The sequence below is a fragment of the Cupressus sempervirens genome, chromosome 8 (genome assembly GCF_028749045.1).
Source record: "Cupressus sempervirens isolate cs-2001-9-10 chromosome 8, ASM2874904v1, whole genome shotgun sequence".
NCBI classification, from domain to species: Eukaryota; Viridiplantae; Streptophyta; class Pinopsida; order Cupressales; family Cupressaceae; genus Cupressus; species Cupressus sempervirens.
This window is the reverse complement of record NC_143125.1, coordinates 671,562,807-671,581,324: the sequence shown is the minus strand read 5'-3', so window position 1 is coordinate 671,581,324 and position 18,518 is coordinate 671,562,807.

Here is an 18,518-nt window from a genome sequence, read left to right as displayed (position 1 = left end):
AGTTTGAAATACATTAGATTTATGTCTAAGGAAATAAACCCATACTTTTCTAGTTGCATCATCAATAAATGTAACATAAAAATGAGAGCCACCAAGGGAAGATACATCTATATGCACAAGCTCTAATCTCTCACTTTTCTTTTCCTTCCTAGTCATCAAAAAACTCACTCTCTTTTATTTTTCATACACACAACTTTTATAGAAGTCTATATTAACACATTTTAGACCTGGAAAAAATTTCTTTGAATGAAGTACTTTCATACATTCCTCACTCATCTGCCTAAGTCTATTGTGCCATAGTGTTGTATCAGAATCTACAATAACTATTTGTTCTCCCTGCTCAATTGCAGCAAATGTTCCTAAACATTTTTTTTTCTCTGAAATAATTAAAGTAGAAGGAATAGTATGAATTGTACAAAGATATAAGGTGCCTACTTTCACACCTTTTTATACTACAAGGAAACTATTAACCAAAAATGCCCTCCTACCAAAAAATTGAATTTAAATGCCAAAGCTCACCTAACGATAACTTTCCATATTTAAATATTCAAATGGAAAAATGAAATAAATGGAATTAAAGTCTTATGTATTTCCATATTCTCCTAAGTTTACTTTTTGACTCCCATAACTTTTTGGACCATCAAATCTTGCATAGATCCACAGTGGGCGCTTTCCTGCATTATGAAATTACTCTATCTTTATGAAATGCAGGCAAGCGCCTCATTGCCATGTGGCATGCGGGTCCATTTTCTCCTTGTTGGCCACAAAAAAGAAAAGGATTTCAAGTGAGCTGGCATATGGAAGGAAATTAATTAGCTAAGGTACTAACATAGGTTATAAGTGGACTACATGTTTCCATCCATTGTCAGATTGAAGATGATTGATGGCGGGCACTTTCCTACATCATGGAATTGCAAGATATATAAACAATTCTTGAATGCACTTGATCACCACATGTACTGGTGGTTCCATGTACTTTAGTGGGCTATCTTTTGAATGTGCCAACATGTTGGTGTTTTTTAGCATTTTGATTAGTCATCTCTTTCCTGCATCCTATGTTTTGTTAGAGTTTCTAACAATGCAAGGAAGTGACTCTTTGACATGTGGACATGTGGATTCATTCTTCTGTGTGGGCCACTAGGGCTGAAAAGGAGTGCCAGCTAGTTTCTAGGTGGAAAATATGTGTTAATTACTTTGTCCTAATTGGTTGAGGGTTTATGTTTCTATGGAGGTGGATGTTGAGTAGTTTAGTGAGCCCCAAAGTTTTAAGGGTAGGTGTAGCAATAACGAAGGTTTTCCACAATCGTCAATCTTTCATAGATCAATGATCAATACTTTCTCATATTATGGAATTGTTAGTGTTTTAAGCAATGCAGGGAAGTTCCCAAAGGACACATGTCCTTATAGGCCCATGTGGTAACAACAACAGTAACATCACAGTTAAGTCACAATTTCTTGGGCAGTCATGGTTAGGGTTTTAAAGGATTGTATAGATATGATGGACAAGAAGGTCAAACCATGAGGACCTTGTGAAGTAGTGGAAAGATAAAAGATTATTGGCCCACGTGGCTCATCTTGGTTGCAGGACTTAGTTGACTTGTTGACCTTGCTAATTTGTAGGCTAGAAATAAGGGAAGATAGGGTTTCTTGCATGATCTAATCTTCATGATCAATTTTAACCACTCTAGAGTTATTACAGGGCTAAAAAAACTAAGGACATCTCTCCACTACCTAGTTTATCCATCCACTTTGTCAAGAGAAACTTAATGGCATCATTTTTGTCTTCTCAAGGCTCTATTTTTGTGCAAAATATTAAAATTTCTCACATCTAAATCTGTGCCAAGATCAAATTTTCTCCAGATTTGTATGATTACTCTATGCTATCTTAAATGGTAGTGGTTGAGTTTGGTTTAGGATAGAAAATATCTCAATTATGCCTGAGCTATAAAGATAGATTTTGAAATCTTTGTAAGGGTTGATCTTTCTCTAATTCTCTAGTATTTCTTTCATGCATACTACTATAATTTCTCATGCTTTTGAACCATTGTAATCTTCTGTTGAGTCTCTTTTAGCCATTAACACACTATGCAAGGTTCTTTGCTGCTAGTTGATGTTTTTGTCTATGTTCTACAGTATGCATGATTGTATCTACTTTTGACATTTGAATGATATCAAGTGAATTTTATTCCTATAGAATTCTTTTGTTGTCTGATATACATGTGGTTGTTGAATTAAGCAAGGTCTAAATCTATATTCTTTGAGGTTATAATTGGTTGACTGTGCATTCATAGGTGGAGATAAGTTCAAACACTCTATTTTGGTGGATCATCCCCTTAGGTTAGAGTAGGTAGATTTTCTTTCATTCATTGCTTCTCTCTTTTCCTCTCCAAGAGTAGTTAGGTGCATCTCGATAGCAAAGGAAGTTGGCCTTCTCTAGAGAATCAACCTCACAATTCAAGTTCCATAGCTTGGAGGTTTTTTCCATGTTTCACAAGGTTGTCCTTAGGTAAAAAATTTGGACAAGGGTGCAAAATTTTGTGACAACAATTTTTGGCATGCCCAATTGGACAAATCAATTTCAGCTACATAAGTCCATTGATTAGCCAATTGATCTTGATACACTAAGAATTTGGATGTTTTTCTCAGTGTCATCAGCCTTTGGATGCATTTGATCAAACACCATGGTGACTCTAGTGCACATCTTGTGGTTTCATATAGACAAAGTGTTGGTATGTAAAAGATCACCCTTGATCTTTTTTATTTTTAGGTTTTCTATGATTTTTTAGTTTTTATGAAGCTTTAATCATGAACCCATTTCACAGAAATAGTTACCATCCCCACCACACCCCCCCCCTCCTCCCATATCATGGAAATGCCATTCCTTATCCCTCATATTGCTAGTATCAATCTCAGCCCCAAGTTGTTTATAGTCCCTCTGCTCAAAATTATTACCTTTTCCCTACTCCTACTCCATTAGTCCCAACATCCTTATTTGAAGAACTTAAAGATATGTTGTTTGAATCCCAAAGGAAGATGATTGCATGGGATAGGAAATTAGATGAAATCCATAAGAAAATGTTGAATCTTTATAGATGACTTGATGAGATTGCAAGACAACAAGAAATAGAGAGACAATAGGAGGAGATGGCCTACAAGACCTATCTCAGACAAGAAGAACTACCTTCCAATTTTTGTCATTAAAAGTAATTACACAACCCTCATCACCAAGTTGCCCTACTGAAATTAAATTCTTACTCAGCCTTTGAACATGTCTTACCTCATGCAATACCCAATGATTCCCATTCTACAACTTAATTCTAACTTTTCCCTTTCCAACAATCTGGCAGGGTTTATTATCCCCCAAATAAACAAGCTCAAAATCCCCTTGGATGTAATCAATAAAATAACCTCTATGAGGTGTAGCATGAAATGAAGCACCAAAATATAAAACCCATGAATCATCAACACTTTCTAAAGACAGAAGCAAAGCTTCCTCTTTAGATTTGTTATTTACCACATTTTTGTCCTTCTTCCGTTCTGGTTTATCTCCTTCATTGTTCTTTTGAGTCTAGCAATCTTTTTTCTTATGCCCTATTTTCCCACAATACTAGCAATCTCTCAATCCTCTGGATTGAGACCTCTTCCCCTTTCACTTTCCTCTTGATTTTTCAAGATTTCTAGAATTAGTTCCTCTCTTAGTCATTCTACCTTTGCTTTGTGCATTCAAAGCACTTCTTCTTGTAGATCCACCTGAGGTTTTCCTACAAGTTTCCTCACTCAAAATAACACTAATCACATCATCATATTTTAGGGTATGATATCTAGAAACAACATTACTCATAGTCATTACCAAGCCATTCTACCTTTCAGGCACAGAACAAAAAATCAAGAGAGCCCTAATTTATTCATCAAAATTAATACCCACAAAAGATAACTGGCTAGTAATAGTATTAAAATAAAATGATCAGCAATAGATCCACCTTTTTCCATTTTCATATTAAATAAATGCTTCATGAGAAATACCTTATTTGAAATAGAGGGCTTTTCATACAATTTCACTAGGGTTTTCATCAACTCTTTCATCGTCTTCACTTTTGTAATGTTAAATGTCACTAATGGTGCCAAGCATAATTGAATGCTTCCAAGTGCCTTTTTGTCTAAAATCTCCCATTCCTCATTTTTTATAGTTCCCTAGTTCTTAGTTTTTCCTTCCATTGGCTTCCATAAATACTTTTGATAGAGATAGTCCTCCATTTGCATCTTCCATAAATGAAAGTTTTTCCCATTAAACTTGTCAACCCTCAGCTAACCCTTGTTTACCATCGCTCCCACTCAACCATGAGACCTTCTTACAGAGGATTGCTAAAAAAATTGATGACCATCTAACTCTAATACCACTTGTTAGGATTAACCTCAGACAGAAATAACAATTACATGCAAATATAGCCAATATCATAAAATAATAGATCACACATAGGAGAACACAAGACACCAAGATTTCATGTGGTTCACCCAATCCCTGGGCTACATCCACCAATAACAAATCCAATATTATTATTATCTAGTGATTACAACCTGATTACAATTTATAATCACTTACAGCTCAATACTATTGCAAGAACCATTTTTTGCATCACACATTATGAAAATCCCTAACCCTAAGCCCTTTTATACAAGTTTTATGTTGCTTAAAAAATTAGGGCTAGAATAATATAAAAATAGTAGTTGATGCCTTTTACAATATAAGGTCTTTTTGGGCTTTGCAGCCTCAAAACTCCCATAGGGACATTTCCCTCGACCCCATCCTAAACTATGATAGGGAGCACACCTAGGGTGCTTCCCCCAAACCCAAATAATTTGTAGGGAAACTGTGTTGAATAAACCTCTAAGTCTGATTAGGCCCCACATCACAACATCTTCCATACCCAAAAAAAAATAGGACCTCATTAATATACTTTGACTTTATTATGTATATCCCATCCATAATCTATTTGACTTGGAATCCAATGAAATTTTTGATCTCTCTAATCATTGACATTTCAAAATCCTTTCTCATTTTATTAGCAAACAATCTACACATCAACTCATTTCCTCTAAATATGACATCATCAACAAATATTTCAACTAACAATACTTAATCTTTAGATTCACTTTTCAAGTACACATTACAGTTATCACTAATTCTGATGAAACCTATTCTCATTAGACATGAGTCAAGTATTTCATACCATGCTCAAGGTGCTTGTTTAAAACCATATAGTTCTTTATGTAGTTTACATACCATTTTTTTTACTTTTGTCTACAAATCCTTATGGTTTCTCCATATACACCTCTTCTATGAATATTCCATTAAAAAATGAAGATTTAAAATTTATTTGTTATACTTTAAAACCTTATATATTGCATATGAAAGTAGAATTCTCACACCATCTAATCTAATAATAGAGGCAAATGTCTCGCCATAATCAATACCTTCCTCTTGTGCATATCTTTTGCACAATAGTCTTATTGTATTCCTTATCACATCTCCATTCTCATGTAGCTTCTTCCTGAAAATCCATTTTTTGCTAATAATATTTTTATATTTGGGTTATAGTACTAGTGAATAAGAGTTATTCTTTTCAATTTGATCAATCTCTTCTTTCATCACATTAACCATGTTAAGGTTTTAGCTTTAGTTAGATTGATTCGAACTAAGATACATTATTTTTATTGGTAAATCATCATTTCTATATATACTTATCCATGTTAAATAATATATATTATTTTATATTATATATATAGTTTTATATGTATTATTATTTTTGTTAATACATTATTATTAATTAAATGATGATTAAACCATAGAGACATACCTCTTCATGAGACATGTCTCCTCCTCTCTTATTTATATGGAGTTCAAATTTGCATTTGGAATACATTAATTACAATGACAGTGTTAGTACATTTGCAGAAAATGATCCACGTTACTTTACATGGAATTCCAAAAAATTTAAATGCTTGAGAATAAGAGAAAGAGTCTAAGATTAAATAAATACTAACAAAATAAATTAAATAAATACTAAAAAAATAAACAATACAAAGAATTAGACTTGCTACTCCATCCTACAATAAATATTTCACTACCCCATTGGGTCCACAACTTATTTTAAGAAAAGGAAAGAAAAATTACCAATCATTATCAAATGAATGAATGAATGATAGGACACAAACCAGAGCCATCTGAAATATATGATGAGAACCTAGGAACTCTTATCGAATCAACTGAAGATAATAAAAACAACGCAATTACCAAGTGGCAAGAGGTCATTAGTAGTTAGAATTCATGGGGATCCGATCAACACATTTTATATAGCCAGCCTATAAAATCAGAAGGAATGAAGAGGCACCTTTGAAATCATCACACCAGCATGGAGGATTACATTCAAATAAGACTTGTAACACCCCGCCAAGGGATCCAAAGAATTAACCTAAAGTTTCACTAAGTTTGGTAGCATTTTATTTTTTTTGAAACATGAAAGTAAATCATTTACAACATAGTAGCGAAAGCAATAACATCATTCAACTGAAAGTAAACATAAACATACATAACACGTCACATTCCTTCAGGATCCCTTAACGTTGAATCACATCTAAATTAACTATTAATGATTCCATCTAACATCACATCCTCATGAAAGTAATAATGATAAATCCAATGTTCTCAAAATGATATGCTTTGTTCCAATGTCCCTTAGTAAATTACATTTAAGAATGCTCAATCATCCACTGTACATGCCATAGGGTATGAAAAGCTTAAAAGAATATGCATGCGCTAAATAAAGTACATCAACATCCTATACTAATCCATGATGCAAGTGCAATAAGTAAATGAAACCAAATACTATACATGATGCATCATCATAGAAGATGTAAACATCCATCATAAAAGATAACCATACATCATCAAACACAACTAACTAAGTGCACGGTTCCTCCCAACTATAAATAGCATCATTAGATCATCGTGGGCCTTAGCCATCCCTCTGTGTGTAACATTCCAAATCACCGAAGAGATCATCAGTATTATCATAGTAAGAATGTCACTCCTAAAACATACCACATCATATGCAGAAAGAAATCTAATCATGCAAAATAAAGCATAAGATAACATCATCTAACATATGAAAATCATCAATATAAGGATACGTGTCCACCATCATAATCCATGAACATAATACATTAGCCACGGTGTCTTAGACGGATCTTAAATGGTAAGAGTGAAAAAGCACTACCACCCGACCATGTAGAACCTAAATGGTCCACTCCCACCACGCTAAGGAGATAATCTCAAGTCCCAAACAGGCTAACAATTCATATGACACAAGTACTTCCTAAGTCTAGGAATCCTATAAGTATACTAACTCAAAGTTTCCAACTAAAAATGACATCTAATCCTAGAGGCACAACAAAGACATGTAGAAAACTTACTATGCAAGTGGGAAAGTGTCATCGCACGGATCACACTACAGTTACCCTGGTAGTCTCTCAATAGACCTCGGCCCCCTAGTGATCCCTATGCGGCCACTAGTATCCTCTCATACTGACGAGGCATACTATAGAATGCAAGGTCACAACCAAGCATTCTCTCTACTCCCATCCTAGTCTATACTAGCACTCAAGGCATGGGCGAGAACAAAATAATTATCTTATTAGGTTCATTTAAGTCAGTATTAGGTGTAATGTTTTCACTTATTAAATAACTTACAATGAGTTACCCTAGTAGCCACTTAGGGCCTTGGCCCCTATTGCAAGCCACTTCCTGACACTACAAATAGATAACCTACCCTAAGCTCATGGAATCATAAATCACAAAATCACCACAGCCCTATACAAGCGACTGGAAAAATATCAAAAGATAATCCATAATAAGAGTATCAAATCTCCATGAGAAAATAAAAAGCATCCATAGATAATCATGACCACAATCGTTCTCTATTGGCAACTGAAGGTATCACTGATAATCACAATATCCATTGGTTCTCAACAAGCAAAAAATAGTATCTCAAAGTAATACTGATCGAAGACTCCAAATGGTTGAGTCAAAACATGTCACAACATGACATCATCAAGATTAGATAAACAATTCAATCCCATCAAGTGATTGGAAAGTAATCAAATACAACTGATCGATAACTCATAAAAAGGCTACATATATTACAGCTTACACAAGAAAACTGGAAACATTAGCAATCAATAAACCACACACACCATAGAGCATTTCATCACATAACCATGGTTGGGTTTAAAAAGATTGAGATCAAAAGACATCATCATGACATCACAATCATAACCCCCGAGCCTCTGGTAGACGTCCTATAACTGGTCAACAATCTAGTCAACCCAAAAAACCCAAAACATAGAAGCATAGAGAAAACACAAAATGCAAACACTTGTTTTGGTTCAATTAAATCACACAGTTGAATTAAGTGTGGGGTATTAGTTCTCATTTTGATTTTTAGATATCAAATGAGGGAACGTTTATACATTTTTTCTCCATCCTATATTTTTTTTGGTAAAAGTTTCTCCCCATAACTTATAGAATTCAATTTGTAAATGTTCTAAGTATATTTTACTATTTTGAGAAAGATCCCTCCTTCCTTATTTTGAAACAATTTTCTAAAATAATTAGAAGATAATTATTTACTTATTTAATTGATTGAATTAGTCCCCATTGTCTTTTAACAAAACCATTCGCATTATTTTACTAAAATCAATGTTGCTAACTGAATAAAATTTCCTCAGTATTTAATTCAATATCTTTGGAAACAATAAAAGGATGAGTAACCATCTATTATTTAAATAATGCTCTATGATTTTCAAGAAATTCATCTTGACTCTTTTAAATCAATACTATAAAAATTGAAATCACTTAATCACTATAACTAATGATCTCTCAATGGATTTAATTCCGAATTTATTAAAACTCATTATCATTATAAATAAATTATTTCTCCTCAATTATTAACTAATCTTAATTAAATTGGTTAATAATTCACTATGCATTTAACTAACAATAGTAAAATTTGATAAATATTATTAAAATATTGTTACTAGATATTATTAATTTTAAAATAACACTATAAAACTTTATCACCAAACATTATTAATAAAATGATAATTTAAAACCTCATAACAAATATATTATAAATTAAAAACTCCTTCAACAAATTATATATATATATATATATATATATATATATATATATATATATATATATATATATATATATATATATATATATATATATATATATATATATAAATTAATAATTATAAATTATTAATATAAATAATAATTATTAAATATAACAATTAATATTAACATCACTTAAAAAGTAAATTTGAAAGCAATTTTTTGTAAAAATATTCACGTCACGTGATACGCGGTACTGCAAAGTATAGTCCGCAGACTGCGAACGCAGCGCTCCTATATGGGAAGCTGCCATGGCAATGTCCGCCATGCAGTCTTAAATGATTGCCGACGTGTCCACTAGCGTGGACAGTGACCACCGGTGGGGGTGGGGTGTGACTGCCTGCCCTCACCCAATTTTATATAATGTTTTTTTTAATATTCATAAACATTTTTCGAAAACACTTTCCCAAAAGCGATTCGAATTTTATAAATATTTCTTACTAAAATTAGTTTATAAACAATGTTTTTAAATATATATATATATATATATATATATATATATATATATATATATATATATGTATATATATATATACATATGTATATACATATATATATACATATATATATGTATATACATATATACATACATATGTATATATATATACATATATACATACATATGTATATATATATACATATATATATATATGTATATATATATGTATATATATATATATATATATACACATATTGTTAATATATGTATATATATATGTATATACATATGTATATATATATATGTATATATATATGTATATATATATGTATATATATATATATATATGTATATATATATATACACATATTGTTAATAAGCACTACAACATTTTTATAATAAACATATATATATATGTGTGTGTGTGTGTGTGTGTGTGTGTGTGTGTGTGTGTGTGTGTGTATGTATGCAAATTTGTATATTTTTAAAAGAGAACATATACATAGTTTTTAAACAAAAAGGACTTTCTAATTCTATAAGTTAAGAATTTTTCTTTAAAATAATTGTTCTCTAAATTTACCCATTATTCCTTCTAATAGGTTTTCCCATATGCATCTGAAACCCTAGTCCCATAGATTCCTCAGATCTACACATGGGAGATTTTCTCATATAGAAATTTAACTACCCATGACAAGAATGCATACAACCAAGATATTCAACACATGAAATCCTCAGAAAGCATTCAGAAGACACAAAGAAAACAGGAAGTGTAAGAAGCAAAATATCATATGCAAAAATCACAAGTGTCTACCTGGACACTGATGCTAAATCACTTCTCCTCAGAATCTGCAGAGCAAGCTCCTTCCTTCTCCAACATTTTTGGGTCCTCCAAACACGCTCTTTGAGCTTCTAGGAGTGCTTGAATATAAAAAACTCTCAGGAAGCACCTAGAATGTCTCTAGAAACAACCAGAAGATGAGTTAAGCATTGACAACTAAGCACGGGCTTTTTCCAACCTTCTAGATGAGTCACAAGGTTGTAGACACCATGTGCTTAATTTGTGTGCTAACTCATGTGTTGTAGACATATGTGCAATCAAGAGGTGCACTTACTCCTAGATAGACTTATAACTTTTATTTTAATTCTTTTATCATTATTATTATTATTTATTTATTATTTTATTAGTATTTTTATTATTATTAATTTTAATTTCTTTTATTTAATTATTTTCTCAATTAATTTCCATTTAATTAATTAAAATCAAAATATCTAAAGATCATGATATTATATTAATTTTTCTAAAATAATTAAATTATTAATTAAATCTTTTAATTTTTAGACTTAATTAATAGAAAATTCACCATAGACTTCCAATATCTCAGATACTTGTCCTACCTCTCTAGAAAAATTGGTTTAGGGTTTAGAGTTTGGACTTGAGAATTTATCTCCCCTCTCTTACCATTGAGATAGTGCGATAGGGTACACTCATCTTGGCAATTCAGAAAAGTCGATACCTGATACGTGCAACCTGCATAAAATTCATGCATGTACATATATATATATATATATGCTAAGCTAAATAGGAAATGGTAGGAAGTGGTGCATCGTGTAGATCCTGACTAGCAAGTGACTATGACTCCCTTCCTTAACCACATCAGAAATGCCATACAATAAAAGAACAAACACGCACACCATACAGATGCAAGTATGGGGTAAGTATCCATAAGAAAACACATGTGATAATAAACCATATAACTAATCATCATCAATAACTAAAAGTAATGTAATAATCATCATGCATACATGAAATGTAGAGTCTAAGTAATCTCATCACATATCAACCGAATCCATAACATAATATCTGATAGTCTCTAAACAATGTTACTAACCATCAACATAAAACTGGCCTAATAGAGTTTGGCCATAATAGGAACAATGTATCTAGAAAAATGTAAACAAGAGCAGACACTACATCCAGCCCCCTAGGATTAGACTTACTCCTGGAAGCCTACAAATAGGTAGGGATATAACTCATGTAATCTAGCTGCATCCTCCCATGTAGCTGAAGAGTCATCAGTAGGGTCCCATTGAACCCTTACCTGCTCTATGGTTCGGCCCCTGAGGGTCAACTCCCACTGCTCTAGAATATGAACTAGCTCCAAAGCCAATTGCTCGTCCTCTACCTGCAATGCATTCCAATCAGGAACATGCACAACATCAAGGATATACTGCCTAAGTACTGAAACATGAAAAACATCATGAATGCAAGCTAGGCTGGGTGGTAAAGCAAGGTGGTAAGCAACTGGGCCAATCATCTCAAGAATCTTAAATGGTCCCACAAAGTGAGGTGCTAACTTTGAACCCTTTCCATATCGGATCAGACTCTTCCACAAACGCACTCTCAAGAATACCTTATCTCCCACAGAAAAATGCTTATTTGTCCTATGTGTATCAGCATACTTTTTCTACCTATCCTATGTCGTAGTCAAGTGCTCATGGATACGCACTACTTGTTGCTCCATATAACGAAGCATCTCAGGACTCAACACAATGCGATCCTCAAGACTGTCCCAACTCAAAGGTGTATGACAAGGACATCCATACAAAGCCTGGTATGTTGCCATGCTAATAGAACTATGATACCCATTGTTGTAAGCAAACTCTACTAGGTAGAGATAGTCCTCCCAATGTGTCTGCCTATCCATCACATACATCCTTAACATATCTTCCAAAACTTGATTCAACCTCTCTATCTGACCATCTATCTCTGGGTGATATGCCAAACTAAAATTCAATTATGCTCGAAGCTCATGCTACAACAATGTCCAGAATGCGGATGTGAATACAAGATCTCTATCAGAAATGATCTTTCGGGGAATACCATGTAGTCTCACAATGTCATGCATAAAGACATTAGCTATAGAAGTTGTCATGTAGGAAGACTAGATTGGTGAGAAATGCACCACCTTAGTCAATCGATCAATGGTGACCATGATAGCATCATGATGACGAGCAATCATAGGTAATCCTACTATGAAGTCCATAGAGATGATGTCCCACTTCCATGAAGGAATGAGATTTGGTTGCAAAAGTCCTGTCAGATGCTAGTGTTCTTCCCTAACTCTTTAACACCAAGACACCTAGCCACATAATCAGCAATGTCACGCTTCATCCTGGACCAATAGAATAAATATCGCAAATTAGCATGCATCTTCTTGACACCTAGATGTGCTGAGTAAGGTGCACGATGGGCCTCAGCTAGAATCAAGGTGCGAAGCTCATCTAGCAATGGCACATAAATCCTTCCTGAATGTCTCAAAAGACCATCTGACTCTAGGACATAGCCTAAAAACTTACCCTCCAAAGGTCTTCCTGAATCTATTTCTCTACACACCTCTTGGTACCAAGAATCTATAGGAAGTGCCTGAAGAATCTAACTCCTCAAATAAACACTAAGAGTTATAGATAATATCACATGTCTCTTGTGACTCAAATCATCTGCCACCACATTCTCCTTTCCCTAAATGTACTTTACCTCGAAGTCATACTCACGTAGAAATTTCATCCATCGCTTCTAGCGAGCATTCAAGTTAGGCTAAGTGAAAATGTACTTAAGACTATGATGATCACTATGTAGCTCAAATTTGTGCCCCAACAAGAAATGTCTCCACCTTTTTAAAGAATGAACTACTACTGCTAACTCAAGATCATGTGTAGGATAATTTAGCTTGTGATCCTTGAGCTTGCGTGATTCATACGCAATCACCCGTCCATTCTGCATCAAAACTGCTCCAATCCCTTCAAGGGAAGCATTTGTACATACCATAAAATCACCTTTTAGATCAGGTACTACTAAGATCTGTGCACTGGTCAAATGCTCCTTGAGCTTCTCAAATGCTTCCTCGCATTTCTCCGTCCATATAAACTTCTTTCCTTTCCCCTGAAGGGAAGTGATAGGATGTGCTATTCTGGAAAAGTTTTGGATGAATCTGTGATAATAACCAGCTAGACCCATGAAATTATGAATATCTGACACATTAGTCAGTGTAGACCAATCTACTATTGCATGGATCTTTACAGGGTCTACAAAAATACAATCACCTAAAATGACATGCCCTAAATACTGAATCTCTTATTTGAAGAATTCACACTTAGCCACATTAGCATAAAGTTGATTGTCTCTCAAGCACTATAAAACCAATCACAGGTGTTCGTCATACTCCTTCTGAGACTTAGAATATATCAATATATCATCAAGGAACACAAGTACAAACCTATCAAGATAAGATCGAAACACCCCATTCATCAAACTCATAAAAATTGATGGAGCATTAGCTAGCCCAAAAGGTACCACTGTGAACTCATAATTTCCATAACAAGTTCGAAAGGTGGTCTTATGAATGTCAACTTCCTTAATGCGAAGCTGATAGTACCCTAAGTTAAGGTCGATCTTGGAGAATACTGTAGCTCCCTTGATCTGATCAAATAAGTCGTCGATCCTTGCTAGAGGATACCTATTCTTTATTGTCACCTTATTCAACTATTTGTAATCAATACAAAGGTGCAAAGAACCATCTTTCTTTTTCACAAAGAGCACTAAAGCTCCCCATGGTGACACACTAGGTTGAATGCTCCCTTTGGCCAAAAGTTCCTCTAGCTGAAGATGCAATTCACCCAATTCCTGTGTAGTCATACAATAAGGAGCTTTAGAGATAGGCTCCGCTCTTGGAACAAGATCAATGCTGAAATTGATGTCCCTTTTCAGACGCATACCTGGAATCTTGCTTGGGAAGACATCTGTGTACTCTTGTAAACTTGGGTGATCTAAAGTCTTCCTTATAGGATCTTCCTCATTAAGCTCATTTACCATGACAACAAATATTTGGCATCCCTTACGAAAACTCTGCTTCAGTTGCATAGCAAAAATCATCCATAGAGAAATAGGCCTCAGTATCCCAACAATCTTCACATCATTCCCTTGGTCATCCTAACACAATATAATCTTCTTCCTATAGTCTATACTAGCTCTATGAGAGCCAAGCCAGTCCATACCCAAAACCACATCATAGGAACCAAGGGGTATAACCCGAAGGTCAACTGCAGTATCAATTCCTCATATGCTAAGCCCACACTTATGAACTATAGAATCTGTGGAGACTTTAATTCTTGAGGCTAGTTCCACTTGCCAACCACGATCTTGCTACTGTATAGCATAAAAGGCACATGTTCTACAAAAGTCTAAGTTCAATCTCAGTTTTGCCTATCTTTAAGTTTAAGTAGAATTTTCAATTTTGAAAGCTAAGTATTGTAGTGTGAAACATATGCAAGTAACAGTTCTAAATTCTATTTTAGTTCACCTAGTTTCTAGTTTGAAAGAGATACACATGATAGTTCAAAGTCCTAGTTTTGTTCCAAAATACCCAAAGCTCTCAATGTAGAAACTCGAGCTCTAATACCAAATGTAACGCCCCGCCAAGGGATCCAAAGAATTAACCTAAAATTTTACTAAGTTTGGTAGCATTTTTTTTTTTTTTGAAACATGAAAGTAAACCATTTACAACATAGTAGCGAAAGCAATAACATCATTCAACTGAAAGTAAACATAAACATACATAACATGTTGCATTGCTTAAGGATCCCTTGACATTGAATCACATCTAAATTAACTATTAATGATTCCATCTAACATCACATCCTCATGAAAGTAATAATGATAAATCCAATGTTCTCAAAATGATATGCTTTGTTCCACTGTCCCTTAGTAAATTACATTTCAGAATGTTCAATCATCCACTGTACATGCCACAAGGTATGAAAAGCTTAACAGAATATACATGCACTAAATAAAGTACATCATCATCCTATACTAATCCATGATGCAAGTGCAATAAGTAAATGAAACCAAATACTAGACATGATACATCATCATATAAGATGTAAACATCCATCATAAAAGATAACCATATATCATCAAACACAACTAACTAAGTGCACGGTTCCTCTCAACCATAAATAGCATCATTAGACCATCGTGGGCCCTAGACATCCCTTTGTGCATAACATTCCAAATCATCGAAGAGATCATCGATATTATCATAGTAGGAATGTCACTCCTAAAATATACTACATCATATGCAAAAAAAAATCTAATCATGCAAAATAAAGCATAAGATAACATCATCTAACATATGCAAATCATCAATATAAGGATATGTGTCAACCATCATAATCCATGAACATAATACATCAACCATGGTGTCTCAGATAGATCTCAAATAGTAAGAGTGAAAAAGCACTACCACTCGACCATGTGGAACCTAAATGGTCCACTCCCACCGCACTAAGGAGATAATCTCAAGTCCCAAATAGGCTAACAATTCACATGACACAAGTACTTTCTAAGTCCAAGAATCATATAAGTATACTAACTCAAAGGTTCCAACACAAACTGACATCTAATCCTAGAGGCACAACAAAGACATGTAGGAAACCTACTATGCAAGCGGGAAAGTGTCATCACACGGATCACGCTAGAGTTACCCTGATAGTCTCTCAATAGACCTTGGCCCCCTAGTGATCCCTATGCGGCCACTAGTATCCTCTCATACTGATGAGGCATACTACAGAATGCAAAGTCACAACAAAGTGTTCTCTCTACTCCCATCCTAGTATGTACTAGCACTTGAGGCATGGGCAAGAATAAAATAATTATCTTATTAGGTTCATTTAAGTCAATATTAGGTGTAATATTTTCACTTATTAAACAACTTACAATGAGTTACTCTAGCAGCCACTTAGGGCCCTGGCCCCCATTGTAAGCCATTTTCTAACATTACAAGTAGATAACCTACCCTAAGCTCATGGAATCATAAATCACAAAATCACCATAGTCCTATACAAGTGACTGGAAAAATATCAAAAGATAATCCATAATAAGAGCATCAAATCTCCATGAGCAAATAAAAAGCATCCATAGATAATCATGACCACAACAATTCTCTATTAGCAACTGAAGGTATCACTAATAATCACAATATCCATTGGTTCTCAACAAGAAACCAAAAGTATCTCAAAGTAATACTGATTGAAGACTCCAAATAGTCAAGTCAAAACATGTCAAAACATGACATCATCAAGACCAGATAAACAATTCAATCCCATCAAGTGACTAGAAAGTAATCAAATACAACTAATCGATAACTCATAAAAGGCTACATATATCAGAGCTTAAACAAGAAAACTAGAAACATTATCAATCAGTAAACCACACACACCATAGAGCATTCCATCACATAACCATAGTTGGGTTTAAAAAGATCAAGATCAAAAGACATCATCATGACATCACAATCATAACCCCTGAGCCTCTGGTAGATGTCATATAACTGGTCAACAATCTAGTCAACCCAAAACATAGAATCATAGAGAAAACACAAAATGCAAACACTTGTTTTGGTTTGATTAAATCACATAGTTGAATTAAGTATGGGGTATCAGTTTTCATTTCGATTTTTAGATATCAAATGAGGGAATGTTTATACATTTTTTCTCCATCCTATATATTTGTTTTGATAAAAGTTTCTCCCCATAACTTATAGAATTCAATTTCTAAATGTTCTAAGTATATTTTACTATTTTGAGAAAGATCCCTCCTTCCTTATTTTGAAACAATTTTCTAAAATAATTAGAAGATAATTATTTACTTATTTAATTGATTGAACTAGTCCCCATTGTCTTTTAACAAAACCATTCGCATAATTTTACTAAAATCAATGTTGCTAACTGAATAAAATTTTCTTAGTATTTAATTCAATATCTCTGGAAACAATAAAAAGATGAGTAACCATCTATTATTTAAATAATGCTCTATGATTTTCAAGAAATTCATCTTGACTCTATTAAATCAATACTATAAAAATTGAAATCACTTAATCACTATAACTAAAGATCTCTCAATGGATTTAATTCCAAATTTATTAAAACTCATTATCATTATAAATAAATTATTTCCCCTCAATTATTAACTAATCTTAATTAAATTAGATTTAATTAAATTGGTTAATAATTCACTATGCATTTAACTAACAATAGTAAAACTTAATAAATATTATTAAAATGTTGTTACTAGATATTATTAATTTTAAAATAACAGTATAAAACTTTATCAACAAACATTATTAATAAAATGATAATTTAAAACCTCATAACAAATATATTATAAATTAAAAACTTCTTTAACAAATTATATATATTAATTAATAATTATTAATTATTAATATAAATAATTATTAATAAATATAACAATTAATATTAACATCACTTAAAAAGTAAATTTGAAAGCAATTTTTTGTAAAAATATTCACGTCACGTGGTATGTGGTACTGCAAAGTACAGTCCACAGACTGCGAATGCAGCGCTCCCATATGGGAAACTGCCATGGCAATGGCTGTCGTGCAGTTTTAAATGACTGTCGGTGGGTCCACTGTCATGGATAGTGACCGCCAGTGGGGTTGGGGTGTGACTGCTCGCCCTCACCCAATTTTATATAAAAAAAAAATTTATATTCATAAACATTTTTCAAAAATGCTTTCCCGAAAGGGATTCGAATTTTATAAATATTTTCCTACTGCGATTAGTTTGTAAACAACGTTTATATATATATATATATATATATATATATATATATATATATATATATATATGTATGTATGTATGTATGTATGTATGTATGTATGTATGTATGTATGTATATGTATATGTATATGTATATGTATATGTATATGTATATGTATATGTATATGTATATGTATATGTATATGTATATGTATATGTATATGTATATAC